Source organism: Canis lupus, chromosome 19, assembly GCF_048164855.1.
Source record: "Canis lupus baileyi chromosome 19, mCanLup2.hap1, whole genome shotgun sequence".
In the NCBI taxonomy this organism is placed as follows: Eukaryota; Metazoa; Chordata; class Mammalia; order Carnivora; family Canidae; genus Canis; species Canis lupus.
Window position 1 is genome coordinate 55,705,578 of NC_132856.1, and position 13,038 is coordinate 55,718,615.

Sequence of the window (13,038 nt, forward strand, 5' to 3'; positions counted from 1 at the left end):
GGCCCGTGTGTGCTACACACGGTGGGGAGACTCGGGAGTCTTACACGTTGGGGCCTCCTTGCCTTAAAGGAAGAAGACCCAGTTCAAATCCAGTTCTGCCGCTTCAGGCTGTGTGGCCTCAGGCTCCCGCTTGACCTCTCTGAGCCTCAGTCTGTCTGTCGTTGTTTCTAAAATGAGGGTGGCCAGCTCAGTCGGCAGGGCATTCGCCTCTTGAGTTGTGAGTTCGAGCCCCACGTTGCGGGAAGAGATGACTCAGAGATGACTTAAATAAACAAAATTTTCAAAATAAAAGCAAAACGAGGATGATAAGGGCATCGCTTCCTGAAGCGTTACGTAAGATCACACGCATTTACTACTTTGCCCAGAGTCTGGGGTACAATTAACGCTGCCCTGCATCGCTGGCTTGTGCCACTGCAGATGTCCAGGGGGGCCCTCGCTCCCCTCACTCCTTCCCACTAGGTCACATTTTATTTATCAGGCACCCGCCGGGGTCCAGGCTCGGGGCGGGCACCCCCACCCCATCATTGAGCTTCATCTTCCCCACCCCTTCATCAGATAAGGAAACTGAGGCCACCACAGCGAGTGACAGCCCTAAGATCTGAACTCGGTAGTCTGAGGCCACAGTCTGTGCCCATACGGTGTGCCCACCGCCTTCGTATTTGTTCCAAACTTGTAGCCTTAGCCTTACGTATGTGATGAAGGCTGCTGTGTCTTTTCTGTGATGGAGCTAAGACGCAACAGCAGGCTGGGAAGTAGGGAGAGAGCCAGGTGACTGTTCCTGGGGTGTGGTCCACAGAGCAGGGCCCTCAGGCTAGCTCTGAGCAGACAGTCTTCATGTCAGAAGGTCTGGGTCATCCAGACCAGGCTGAGCTGCCTCGTGAGCGTGAAGGGCACGCCTGGAACCATCTGGTAACGATACTCAACCTTCCCAAGGGACCACATAGGCCCTTGACACCAGAAGGTCCCAGATGCCCGGTAGTCCTTGATGTAGAACATGCAGCGCCGCTCTGGAGGCAGACCCAGAACTTCCAGAACAAGAGGAGGAGGCAGGGGTTCCACTAGGTCCCTGGGAGGTGGTCCCCAGTGGAGCCATCAGGGCTGGGTCCCTGGTTAGACATGGCCTTGAGGCCTAGGGAGATGCCCCATGACTCGAACTAGTCCAGTGGTTAGGAAACACTGAAGAAGCAGCAGGTTTGGGGGAGAGAGGTTCCCTTTGGGATTTGTTAGAGACCAAGTCTGGTGGCATTTAAGTGATTACTGAGAAGTGGTGGAATCGGGTTGCCTGCCAAAAACATATTTGCTGGGTGAAAATGTCAGTGAAGGCTGGGTGAGTTGTTTTTTAAGATTTTATTTATTCATGAGAGACACAGAAAGAGAGGCAGAGACACAGGCAGAGGGAGAAGCAGGCTCCCTGCAGGGAGCCCGATGAGGGACTCGATCCCAGGACCCGGGATCACGCCCTGGGCCGAAGGCAGACACTCAACCACTGAGCCACCCAGGGATGCGTGAGTTTTTTAATTCACGTTCTCCCCCCTGAATTAAGTGGCAACTAAAATCAGACCACCAGACCACATGTGAGCGGAGGTAACCATAACCTTAGTTCGGACAATTTTTATATTAATAGTCAAATCCTGTCTCTTTAAGAGGAAAGTAAGTGGGTGCTGCCCCATTGCCACGGGGAAAGACCGCTGTCCTTGGAGATCCGAGTAGCCTTCAGGGTCCCCACCCCCTGCGCCCCCTAGAGCCCTGCAGATGGCCAACTTGAAGGGCTCGGGCCTGCTCCTCTGCTGGACAGTGAGCGAATGTTTGGCCCCTGAGCAGAAAACAGGAACAGAAGCCCAGTTCTTACCAACAGAAAAAGGAATTTGAATTCTGTCGATACTTTATTCCAGAGTAGTTCAGAGCCAGCTCTGATCCTTCAAAGTTCGTTGCTGCAAAAGAAAAAAAAAAAAGAAAAGAAAACTGAGGGCATAACAGGGCACCCAGACGGTTTAGGCAAAGGGGGAGTCATGGGCCGCCCTTGCTGGAAGTTGAGGCTCGGCTCCCAGAAACAGTGGGAAGCCTTTTCTTCCTGTTCCTCACCTGGTGGCCCATCCCTTTTTCTCAAGGCCAGCTCCTTTCTCAGACACTGCCCTTGGCTTAGAGGGTGGCTCTCTATCGGGGCGATCCTGTCCCCCAGGGCACATTCACGAGGTCTGGAGACTCCGGGCAGAGGGAGGTTCCTGGTGTGCAGTGGGTGGGGGCCAGGGTTGCTGATCAGCACCCCACAGTGCCCAGGATGCACCCCCCCACCCAGAGAACAGCCTGGCCCGATGTTAGCAGGGCCCGGGGCTGGGAGCCCCGCTTGTGGCCGCTGGTGGGTGCCTTAGCAGTGATCCGAGAGCAAGAGAGGATGTGGTTTGTACCATCGCGGAGCGTTAATGAATGCACTTTTCAGCAAGGAGGAGACGGACTTTAAGTTCTCCAAACCTACGAGGGAGGGTTGGGTGGTCTGGGTGCCTGGAGCTGAGCTGGGCTGTCGTGGGGGCCCAGCCCTTGCCCCAGGCCCCAGGCCCACGGGTGTCATGCGGACAGAACCTAAAGCTCACATCGCTGGCTCCTTAGACCTTGCACTCAAACGGGATGGGATCCAAGAGAAGCGAGTGGACACGATCTCCCTTGTCACCGTCATGCCACTCCGAGTGTCAACACAAGCGTCGGGGCAGAAGCCGGGGTCTGAAACAACCCGTACCCTTTGAGAGCCTTCTGGACTTGTCGCTTCTTGTTCACAGGGTGTGGGGTGGGGGGACGACAACACACGGACAGGAATTGCTTTCTCGGGGGCCAAGGGAGCCTGGTGCCATCCAGCTGCCGCCACGTGAGCTTGAGGTGTCTCCCCCAAAAGGAAAAGGCAAAGGCCCAGGGTCTCCCCGAAGGGGAAGTTAACTGACCAATCAGAAGGAGGGAAACGGAAAACTGCTGCTCTTGCTCTTTGCCTGTCCCCCGACACAAGATGTTTTCTAATCCCGCGGGGCCTACGTAAGGCAGGTGACCCCTCTGCCAGGCCCAGGGCGGAACAGGAATAGAAAGGAGATTGCTTCAGGTCGCGGTGAGTCAGCGCGGGCCAGGAGCAGGGCCCAGAAGTGCCCTCAGCTTTTTCTGCGTTTCCTTTCCTGTCATTACTGGTTACTAGGCAACCGGAGTATTTTTCCTGTAAACAGAAGCCTCTTCCCTTTGTGCCCGGGGGCAGATCCATTCATTGGGCCAGGCCCGCACAATCCAGGCTGCTGTGCCCTGGTCCCCGCTGGTCCCCGTTGCCCCTCACTGACGCTCGCACAGGCTCCCCCTGCTGAGTGTCCCCGGCAGCGTCCCCAGGTCGGATGTGCCTTTTCCGAGGTCTGGAGAGGCCACTTCGTTCCTCAAGCGTGTCTTCATCTGGGACCAGATGGCCAATGAAACCAGCTCGGCTTACAGACAACACACTGGGTGCATTTCTGAGCCGCAGGGAGCGTGGGGCCAACCTCACAAGCTGGGCAGTGGCTCATATCCGAGAAAGAATGCTCAGGCCCAGGCCTTGGGCAGAAAAACAGGAGAGAGGACAAGTGAAGCTGATAGAGCAGGCAGGGATGACAGCCACTGAAAGATTTCCAGTTCCTGTTGCAAGTTCAAGGTGAGAGCAGAAGCGCAGACCCGCACTCGTACCTGCGAGGGTGTGTCCCCGGGTCTCCAGTGACTGTCATCCCTGAGGAGCCTGACCAGCTGCGCAGAGAAGAGGAAAAGCAGAATTTAGCGATTCCCAAACTTCACGCTGAATGTGACTGCTTGGTGCCCTGTCGGTGGGGCCAGCCCCCGGGCCTCCCCGCTGCTGCCCCTGTGCTGCGGGGTGTGGGGGTCCCTCGGATCCAGCCTCACACCTTCTGGAAGGACTACCTGACCTACTGCTCTCATCTCCAAGGGCTGCTAACATGGCAAACCAGAGCATGTGGAGAAAGGCAGTGATGAAATATGCGTGCACTTCTTCTTTTGGGCTGAAAATTGATTGCCCGGTGGTTTTTCATTTAATTTTTTAATGTGGAAAATTCGCACATCTACAAAATCAACACACAGTATAATGAACCGGGTGCAGCTATCACCAGACTGTATACTTATCATCACTCTGCCGTTCTGGTGCCATTTAAACCCACAACCCCCGTCCTCCACTCCGTTATTATATTTTTACAGGGTTTTTCAGGTTAAAATTTACATACTATAAATGCAAAAATCTTGACTGTCTAATATTGACAAATGGGTGTTCTGTGTGATGCACACCCTGTTTCATGGTGAATGTGTCCATCCGCCTCCCTGGAAAGTTGCCTGCTGCCTACACTGATCTGATTTTTCTTTAATTTTAATTTATATATATTTTTAAAGATTTTATTTATTTATTCATGAGAGACACATGGAGAGGGGCAGGGACACAGGCAGAAGGAGAAGCAGGGACACTGAGACGGCCGGCAGACTCGTGCTTGGCCCCAAAGCAAGCAGATCTCTGGGTGGCACCTGCGTCGTTTCAGGCAAGCACACGGACCGTGGAGAGGAATGGGCTCTTTTCATGTTTGATCCGCACATTGGAGTTGGCCTTAAACAAAACAAACAACTTTAAAGAATTAAACCAAGGCTTAGCCTTAAGAAGCTCAGTGGAATGATGAGCTGGTGTTGACCATGGCCAACACTGCGTAGTCTGCATGGTGTAAAACGAAGGCCATGGCTAATCCTCCTTCCCCCTTCACAAAAGTTAATTAAATTGTCCTGCTTTTATGTCAAAAAAAAAAACAAAAACAAAAACAAAACACTGCGGGGGGCCTGATGGGGGACTCTATCCCGGGACCCCGGGATCACGTGCTGAGCCAAAGGCAGATGCTCAACTACTGAGTCACCCAGGCATCCCCTGATTTGTGTTCTTGAAGTCTTTTAATGAACAGAAGTTTTTAGCTTTCACAAATTAATCAAGTTCTTCTTGTCATACTTATTACTTTCTGCATTCTAAGAAACTTGCCTATATTTGCCCTATGTTTTCTCTTAGAAGTTTTATAGTTTTAGCTTTTATGCATGTCTATGATCAAATTAAAAGTCATTTTGGTGTGTGATATAGGATAGGAATAAAAGTTCATTTGTGTGCAGGCTGGGCGGTCTGGCTGTGGCCGCCGGGGGTCGTGCCTGGGCCCCCGAGAGCAGCCGCAGGGCCGATGGATGTGCACCCGACGGGGGATTGTGGGGATTAGAAATGGCATGAGCAGGGCCTAACATGGAGCCGATATGCAGTGTTGGAGAAAAAATTACTCATATGCTCGTTAAAGACTCACTGGCTCTCATTCCCTCTCTAATGCACCTGTGAGAGCCTCAGTGAAGATTTAGTCCTCCCCAGAGACGAGTCCATCCCGGAAACACTTCACCTAAAAGGACTTGCCAAGCTGGAGGATGCCTGTCGAGCTGGGGCGCCACCTGCTCCTGCTGCTGCCACTGTCGAAGGTCGAGGACTCCCCATTCTCAGACCAGATGCGGCCTCTCGAGGGGAACTCTCTAGCCCCGAGACTGCACACCAGCTTTTCAGGCAGTTTCGTTACCAGGTGCTGGAGACAACTCTGGAAGCTCTGATTCCAGTGGCTGCAGCCAGAGGTTCCCACAAAGGAGCAGATCCATGAGATCCTCATGTTGGGGCAGTTCCTGACCATCCTGCCCGGGCAGATCCAGATGTGGGTGCGGAAACAGCATCCAGGCAGCGGAGAGGAGGCAGTGACCCTCGTGGCGAGCTTGAAGGGAGACCCCCAGAGGCTGTGACAGTGGATCAGCAGCATCCAGTTTCCAGGACAGGAAATCTTATCAGAGAAGATGGAATCTCCAAGTCACCAAGTAGGGGGAGTGAAGCACCATCCGGAAGTCATGTCCAGAGCTGGGACTTCAGGATGAGTCCTGAGGCCCCTGGAGCCACCGGGCCCTACAGTGAAAGAGGAGGGTGACGTGGAACAAGAATTAGCGATGGCTGCTGCCCCGCCTCCCGCCCTACAGGAGGAAAGGCTCCTCAGACACCAGGACTTCCGAGCCTCTTTTCTCCAAGCAGGGGCAGCAGAGGCACCTGGATTCCACTCAGAAGGAGCAGGACTGGGATCTCATGCTGGAGACCTACAGGAAAACAGTCTCAGGAGGCATTTCCAATTCCAAGTCTGATCTAACTAATTCAGCAGAGTATGGGGAAGAGTTGGCGGGACTGCACCTTTATGTCACTCAGAAGATCCCAAGACCCACCTGCATAGGAGACAGGCAAGAGAATGACAAGGAGAAAGTGAATTTGGAAATTTGTAGGGGCCAGGAAGCTTCTGATGTCTCCTGTCAAGCGTCAGGAGAGGCACCTTCGCGGCTTCCTTGGGTGGCCGCCTCAGTGAGGATGAACCAAGATACTTTGGAGAAGGGGACAGTCTCCCTGAGGCTCCAGAAAACCTTCAGGGTAAGTGGCCAGCGGGCCAGCTCTCCCCCCAAGGAAGGAATTCTGGGAACCAGCATTTGGCCAATCCCCATCCAGAAGAACCGTCCCTATTGTGGCCAGAGGAGAAGAGAGAGACCTCTCCGAAACGGCTGCCGAGGGTCCCCATGGTCCAGAAACTCCCCACTTACAGGGAGTGTGGGAAAGCATTTTACAGGAATTCTCAGCTTGTTTTTCACCAAAGAACTCACACTGGAGAGACGGAGAGATGTACTTTCAGTGCCCCACCTGCAAAAAAGCCTTTCTGCAGAGTTCAGACTTTATGAAGCATCAGAGGATCCACTCGGGAGAGAAGCCTTGTAAATGTGATTACTGTGGGAAAGGCTTTAGCGACTTCTCAGGATTGCGTCACCATGAGAAGATCCACACGGGAAAGAAACCGTATAAATGTCCCATCTGTGAGAAGAGGGTTTGTGTGTGTGTGTGTGTGTGTGTGTGTGTGTGTTTTAAGATTTTATTTATTCATGAGAGACAGAGAGAGAGGCAGAGACACAGGAGGAAGGAGAAGCAGGCTCCTCACAGGGAGCCTGATGTGGGACTCGATCCCAGGATTACACCCTGAGCTGAAGGCAGATGCTCAATTGCTGAGCTACCCAGGTGTCCCCGTGAGAAGAGTTTTATTCAAAGATCAAACTTTAATCGGCATCAGAGAGTTCACACAGGAGAGAAAACATATAAGTGTTCCTGCTGCAGGAAGAGTTTCAGCTGGAGCTCGAGCTTTGATAAACACCAAAGATCCCATTTAGGAAAGAAGCCCTTTCCATAGTCAGGCTCCCATAGCCCAGTTCTGGCTCTGAGCCCTTTAAAAATACTTTATACCATCTGGAGAAATTGCATCTCTTAAAGACCAGCCCTGTTCTCTCTCTCTCTCTCTCTCTCAATCTCTCTCTCTGTCTCTCTGTCTCTGTCTCTATCTCTGTCTCTCTCTCTCTCTCTTTCTCTCTCGGATTAGAGAGGAGAGTTACCTGAACACGGCACGGCGTTGGACTGGGAGGACATGTTGGCCTCTGGGTTGGATTTTGTGTTGGTTTAATGTTTCTGCATCAGGAGAAAGAATAGTCTTCATCTTCCAGCTCGTCTCTTGTTTCGGATCCCTTGCGGAAAAAAACATATCACTTGGAGATCCTGTTTTACAGGTGCTGTCTGGGAAGAGTTGAACTGGATCAGCTGCAGTTGCTGCTCATGGGAGGGACCTCAGATCAGGGCTTCAGGATGGGGGTTCTGATACAGAAAGGGCAGCGGAGAGGCCCAGTGAGGTGGCACGTGCTTTTTGTCAGACGGGTGCAAAATTAACTTCAAGTGTCTCTCGTTTTAACTTCTTAAATTAAAAAAAAAAATCATTTGTTTGTTTCTTCCCATATGGGTATATCATTTGTTTAAACAACTTTCCTGGGAATCCCTGGGTAGCTCAGCGGTTTGGCGCCTGCCTTTGGCCCAGGGCGTGATCCTGAAGTCCTGGGATCAAGTTCCACATCGGGCTCCCTGCATGGAGCCTGCTTCTCCTTCTGCCTGTGTCTCTGTGTGTCTCTCATGAATAAATAAATAAAATCTTAAAAAAAATAAACAACTTTCCTTTCTCTGTTGAATTGTTTTGACAACTTTGTCAAAAATCATTTGAAGAGGAATGGAGTTGAAACTTCGTTAGGAAAAAAAAAGTTGAAAATTAGTTATTATTAGTTTTATTAGTTATTCATTATTAATTACTAGTTTTATTAATTAGTTTTATATTGCTGGATTTGATTTGTTAATCTTCTGTATCATTTTTGCATATGTGATCATGAGAAATATTGATCCTAATACTAATGTCTTCATCAAATTTTGCTTAGGGTTTTGATGACCTTCTAAAATGAGTGTATTTTCCAATGGAATTTGTGTATTAATTCCTTTTTCAGTGTTTTATTTCAGTTTCATTTCAGTTTTAACAGTGAGAGTTTCTGTGTCTGAAGTTTTCTTTGTAAAGAGGCTTTCAATAACATATGCAGTTTGTTGGATATGGCATTCACATTTTCTATTTCCTCTTGTGTCAGTTTTGGTATGTTGTGTTTTTCCAAAAAAAAAAAAAAAATCATTTGATCTAAGTTGGTGAGTTTATTGGCTAAGGTTGTTCATGATACTTCTTTTTTTTAAGATTATTTATTTATTTATTTATTCATATAGACACAGAGAGAGAGAGAGGCAGAGACACAGGCAGAGGGAGAAGCAGGCTCCATGCAGAGAGTCTGATGTGGGACTCAATCCAGGGTCTCCAGGATCACGCCCTGGTCTGCAGGCGGCGCTAAACCGCTGCGCCACCGGGGCTGCCCATGATACTTCTTTATGATTGTGGTTTCTATAAGATTTTTAGTGGTATATCTCATTTCATTCTTTTTATATTGGCAATTTGGGGTTTGTCTTCTTTTATCAGTCTTTTTTTGCTTATCAGTCTTTTATGGGAAGTTGTCAGTCTTTTTTTCCAAGACTTTGTCTTTTTTAGAGCAGTTTTAGGTTCACAGCAAAATTGAAAAGAAGTTGCAGAGGTTTTCCATGTACTCTCTGCCCTCACTCATGCCTAGTCTCCCCCTTTATCAACGTTCCCCACCAGAGTGGTGTATTTGTAGATGAAACCTGCACTGACATAAACACATTATTATCACCCAAAGTCCATAGTTGACGTCAGAAGTCACTCCTGATGATGTACATTCTGTGGGTTTGGACAGATGTATAATGACAGGTATCCACCATTACAGGATCACATCAAGTAGTTTCTCTGCCTTAAAAATCCTCTCTGCCCACCGATTCATCCCTTTTTCCCCTTAAACCTCTGGCAACCACTGATCTTTCTACCATCTCCATAATTCTTCCTTTTCCAGAATTGTTGGTATCATCCAGCACATTTGGATTTACTTTTACTTAATAGTATGAATTTATAGGGGTACCTGGGGGGGCTCAGTTGGTGAAGCATCTGCCTTCAGCTCAGGTCATGATCCTGGAGTCCTGGGATCAAGCCCCATGTGGGGCTCCCTGCTTGTTGAGGAGTCTGCTTCTACCCTTCCTCTCCCTCTGTGATCTCTCTCGCTCTTGCTTTCTCTCAAATAAAGAAATAAAATCTTTTTTAAAAATAGTGTGAATTTATGTTTCCTCCATGTCTTTTCATGGCTTTATAGCTCATATCTTTTTCGAAGAAATTTCAGGGGCACCTGAGTGGCTCAGTTGGTTAAGCATCTGTCTTTGGCTCAGGTTGTGATCCTGGAGCCCTGAGATCCAAGCCCCAAATTGGGATTCCTGCTCCATGGGGAGAATCTACTTCTCCCTCTGCTCCTCCCTTGACTCATGCTCTCTCTAAAATAAATAAATAAAATCTAAAAAAGAAGGAGGAGGAGGAGGGGGGGGAAAGAAGTTTCAGTTTGGGGGAAATTTTGGTTCTATTCATTTTCTCCATGGTTTGTGGAGTTTTACTTCATTATGTTTTTCTTTATTATTTCCTTTTTTCTGCTTAAGTTTAGTTTGCTAATCTTTTTATAGCTTCCTAAGCTTTAAGATCTTTCTAATCTGCTTATAAAGCTAAACATTTCCCTCACAGCACTGCTTTAAATACATCCCTAAATTTTGATGTGTGGTGTTTTCGTTGTTATTCAGTTCAAAATATTTCCTAATTTCTCTTATGATTTATTCTTTGACCTATGGGTTATGTTAAATTTTCTAAATTTTAATGGGTATTTTAAGTTTTCTAAATATTTAGCATTTTTCTAGACACCTTACTGACCTCTGATTTATTCTTTTGTTAAAATACATATGTACTCTATATAATTCATTCTTTTGAAGCATATTGAGCTCATTTTATGGCCCAAAATATGACCCATCTTAGTGAATATTACTTGTACGTTTGAAAAGAATGTGCAAGTGTGGGTTTTTGTGCTCTATAAATGTCAGATCACTGTGGTTGATAGTGTCACCCAGATAAATCCTCACTGGTATTTTTGTTTAGTTTGTATCAAAATTACTGAGAGAAGAGTATTTAAATCTCCAACTGAGACTCTTTATCTATTTTTTCCTTTAGTTCTGCTAATTTTTTCTCTGTGTATTTTGAAGCTATACTACTAGGTGCATATACTTCTATAATGATTCTATCAACCTGATGAATTGATCATTTTATCTGGGTGAAATGTTCCTGCCTCATTATCTCTAGCAATATGTCTTGTTTTGAAGGAATTTTGTCTTATCATTAAAGCCACTCCAGCTTAAGATTAAAATTTGCACAGTATATCGTTTTCCATTCTATTACTTTCCACTATGTGTGCCTTTGTTTCTTATGACTGTTTCAGGGCATCTTGGTGCCTAAGTTGGTTGAGCATCCAACTCTTGGTTTCAGGTCAAGTCATGATCTCAGGGTTGCGCAATCCAGCCCCACGTGGGACTGTGCTCAGTGCAGAGTCTGCTTGGGATTCTCCATTTCCCTCTCCCTCTGCGCACCTCCCCCCCGCATCCTTGCATGTGCTCCTTCTCTCTTCTCTCTCTCTCTCTCTCTCTCTCTCTCAAATAAATAAATAAATAAATAAATAAAATTAATTTTAAAAATAGACTTTCTTTTCAAAAGGCAACATATGGGATTTTTTTTTTAAATCGAGGCTATTTCTGTCTTTTCATTACAGTGTTTAATGTAATTATTAATATATCTGAATTTAGGAAAGCCATTTTGCTATTTGTTTCATCTGTTTTTTGTTCCTTACATTCTTTATTACCTGCCTTTTTTTTTGAGGAAAAATATGTTTAGCATTTCATTTGCTTTTTCATTAATTTTTAAACTGTATGTTTTGGGTTTCTTTTTAGAGATTATCTTAGGGATTACATAATGTATCTTCACAAACTAGATTACTACATATTGTAAAATATAAGAACTTTGCATGTCTAATTCCATTTACCCCTCTTCATTCCTTTGTGTTGTTATTGTATAGATTATCTCTACATATGTTATAAAAACACACAATAGTTATAATTTTTTGTTAAATAGATGTATTTTAAAGAAATTAAGAGAAGAAAAGGGTAACAATAGAGTCCTTTGTAATTACTCACATATTTATAATTTTTTAAAAGATTTTATTTATTCATGAGAGACACACACAGAGAGAGAGAGAGAGAGGCAGAGACATAGGCAGAGAGAGAAACAGGCTCCATGCAGGGAGCCCATTGTGGGACTCAATCCTGAGACTCCAGGGTCACGCCCTGGGCCAAAGGCAAGTGCTAAACCGCTGACCTACCCAGGGATCCCCTATTTCACCTTTTTTTAAAGAATAGTTTTGCTGGATACAGAATTCTAGATTGACAGCTTTCCCCCAGCACTTTAAGTATGTTATCCCATTATCTTCTGGTCATCTTTGTCACTGATGGGAAGATGGGTATCATCCATACTCTTGTTCCTTTGAATATAATGTGTTGTTTCTCTCTGGATGCTTTCAAGATTTTCTGTTTCTTTTTCTGTAGTTTAGCAGTTTAACCATGACACATCTAAGTTAGTTTTCTTTGTATTTATCATTCTTGGGCTTTGTTGAAATTCCTGGATCTATAAGTTGATGTCTTTCACCATATTTAAGAGATGTTTGGCCATTCTTCAAATAACTTTTTCCTCTCCCATTTTCTCCTTCTGAGACTTCAATTACATATATGTTAGACTGCATGTTCTGTTCATTTTTCTACAATTTTTTCCCCTCTCATTTCTTCAGATTAGGTTCCATTGATCTCTTTTCGAGTTCACTAACTCACTCTTCTGCTATCTCTGATCAGCTGTTAAGTATAGTTAGTGAAATTTCCATTTTATTGTACTTTTCAACTCCAGAATTTCCACGTGTTTTTTTTTTTTATGGTTTGTCCTTCTCTATTGAGATTCCTAAATGTTCCTTTAAGTTCTTGACATACTAAAAAGTAGCTGCTTTATCTGTACCCCCTGATTATCTTGGTTTGGTTATAATTGACTCCACTTTTTTTTTTTTCTTGGATATGGGTAATAGCCATTTCTTCCCATAGCTCATGGTCTTTATTGGTCCTGGAAATCATGAATGCTATGTTGTAGAATTTCTGGATTCTGCTGTGTTCTCCCTACTAGCATTTATCTTGGCTGGATGGACTCAAACCCTGTCCCTCATGCAAATATATCTTTTTCAGCAGCAGCTGAAATCTCTTTAGTTTGCTCATCTTTGAGCTGCTGGTGTTTCTCCAAATCCCTTGTTGTCTTCCCCACACAAGTGTTGTTTAGTCAGATGGCCAAAGATTTGGATGGATTCTAGGTGGATCTGGGGGCTTGCTCCCTCTGTGGCTCTCTGTCTTCCAGGATTTCCCCCTAGTATTCTGAACTCCTCTCACACTTCAAGACAACCAGACTGCTGCTTTCTGCCACCTAAGCATTCGTGGACTGGAACATGCCCCTGTCAAAAATTCAAATCACTGGTCTGACTGTGGCAGCAGTCTTTCAAGGGTGGACTCCCTGGCAGTGTCTGTCTGCTTTGGTCACCTCCCCCCCGCAGTGTCTTTAAATAGGAGTGAGTGAGTGAGTGTGTGTGTGTGTGTGTTTT

General features: G+C 46.3%; 1 protein-coding gene and 1 pseudogene across 4 annotated transcripts in view; both read left to right on the forward strand.

Annotated features, from left to right (window-relative positions):
* The window catches only part of RFX2 (regulatory factor X2), a 97,734-nt gene that overhangs the window by 38,975 nt on the left and 45,721 nt on the right, over positions 1-13,038 (forward strand). The gene's annotated exons all lie outside the window — the stretch shown is intronic.
* LOC140611001 (zinc finger protein 18-like) lies at positions 2,463-7,388 on the forward strand (annotated as a pseudogene).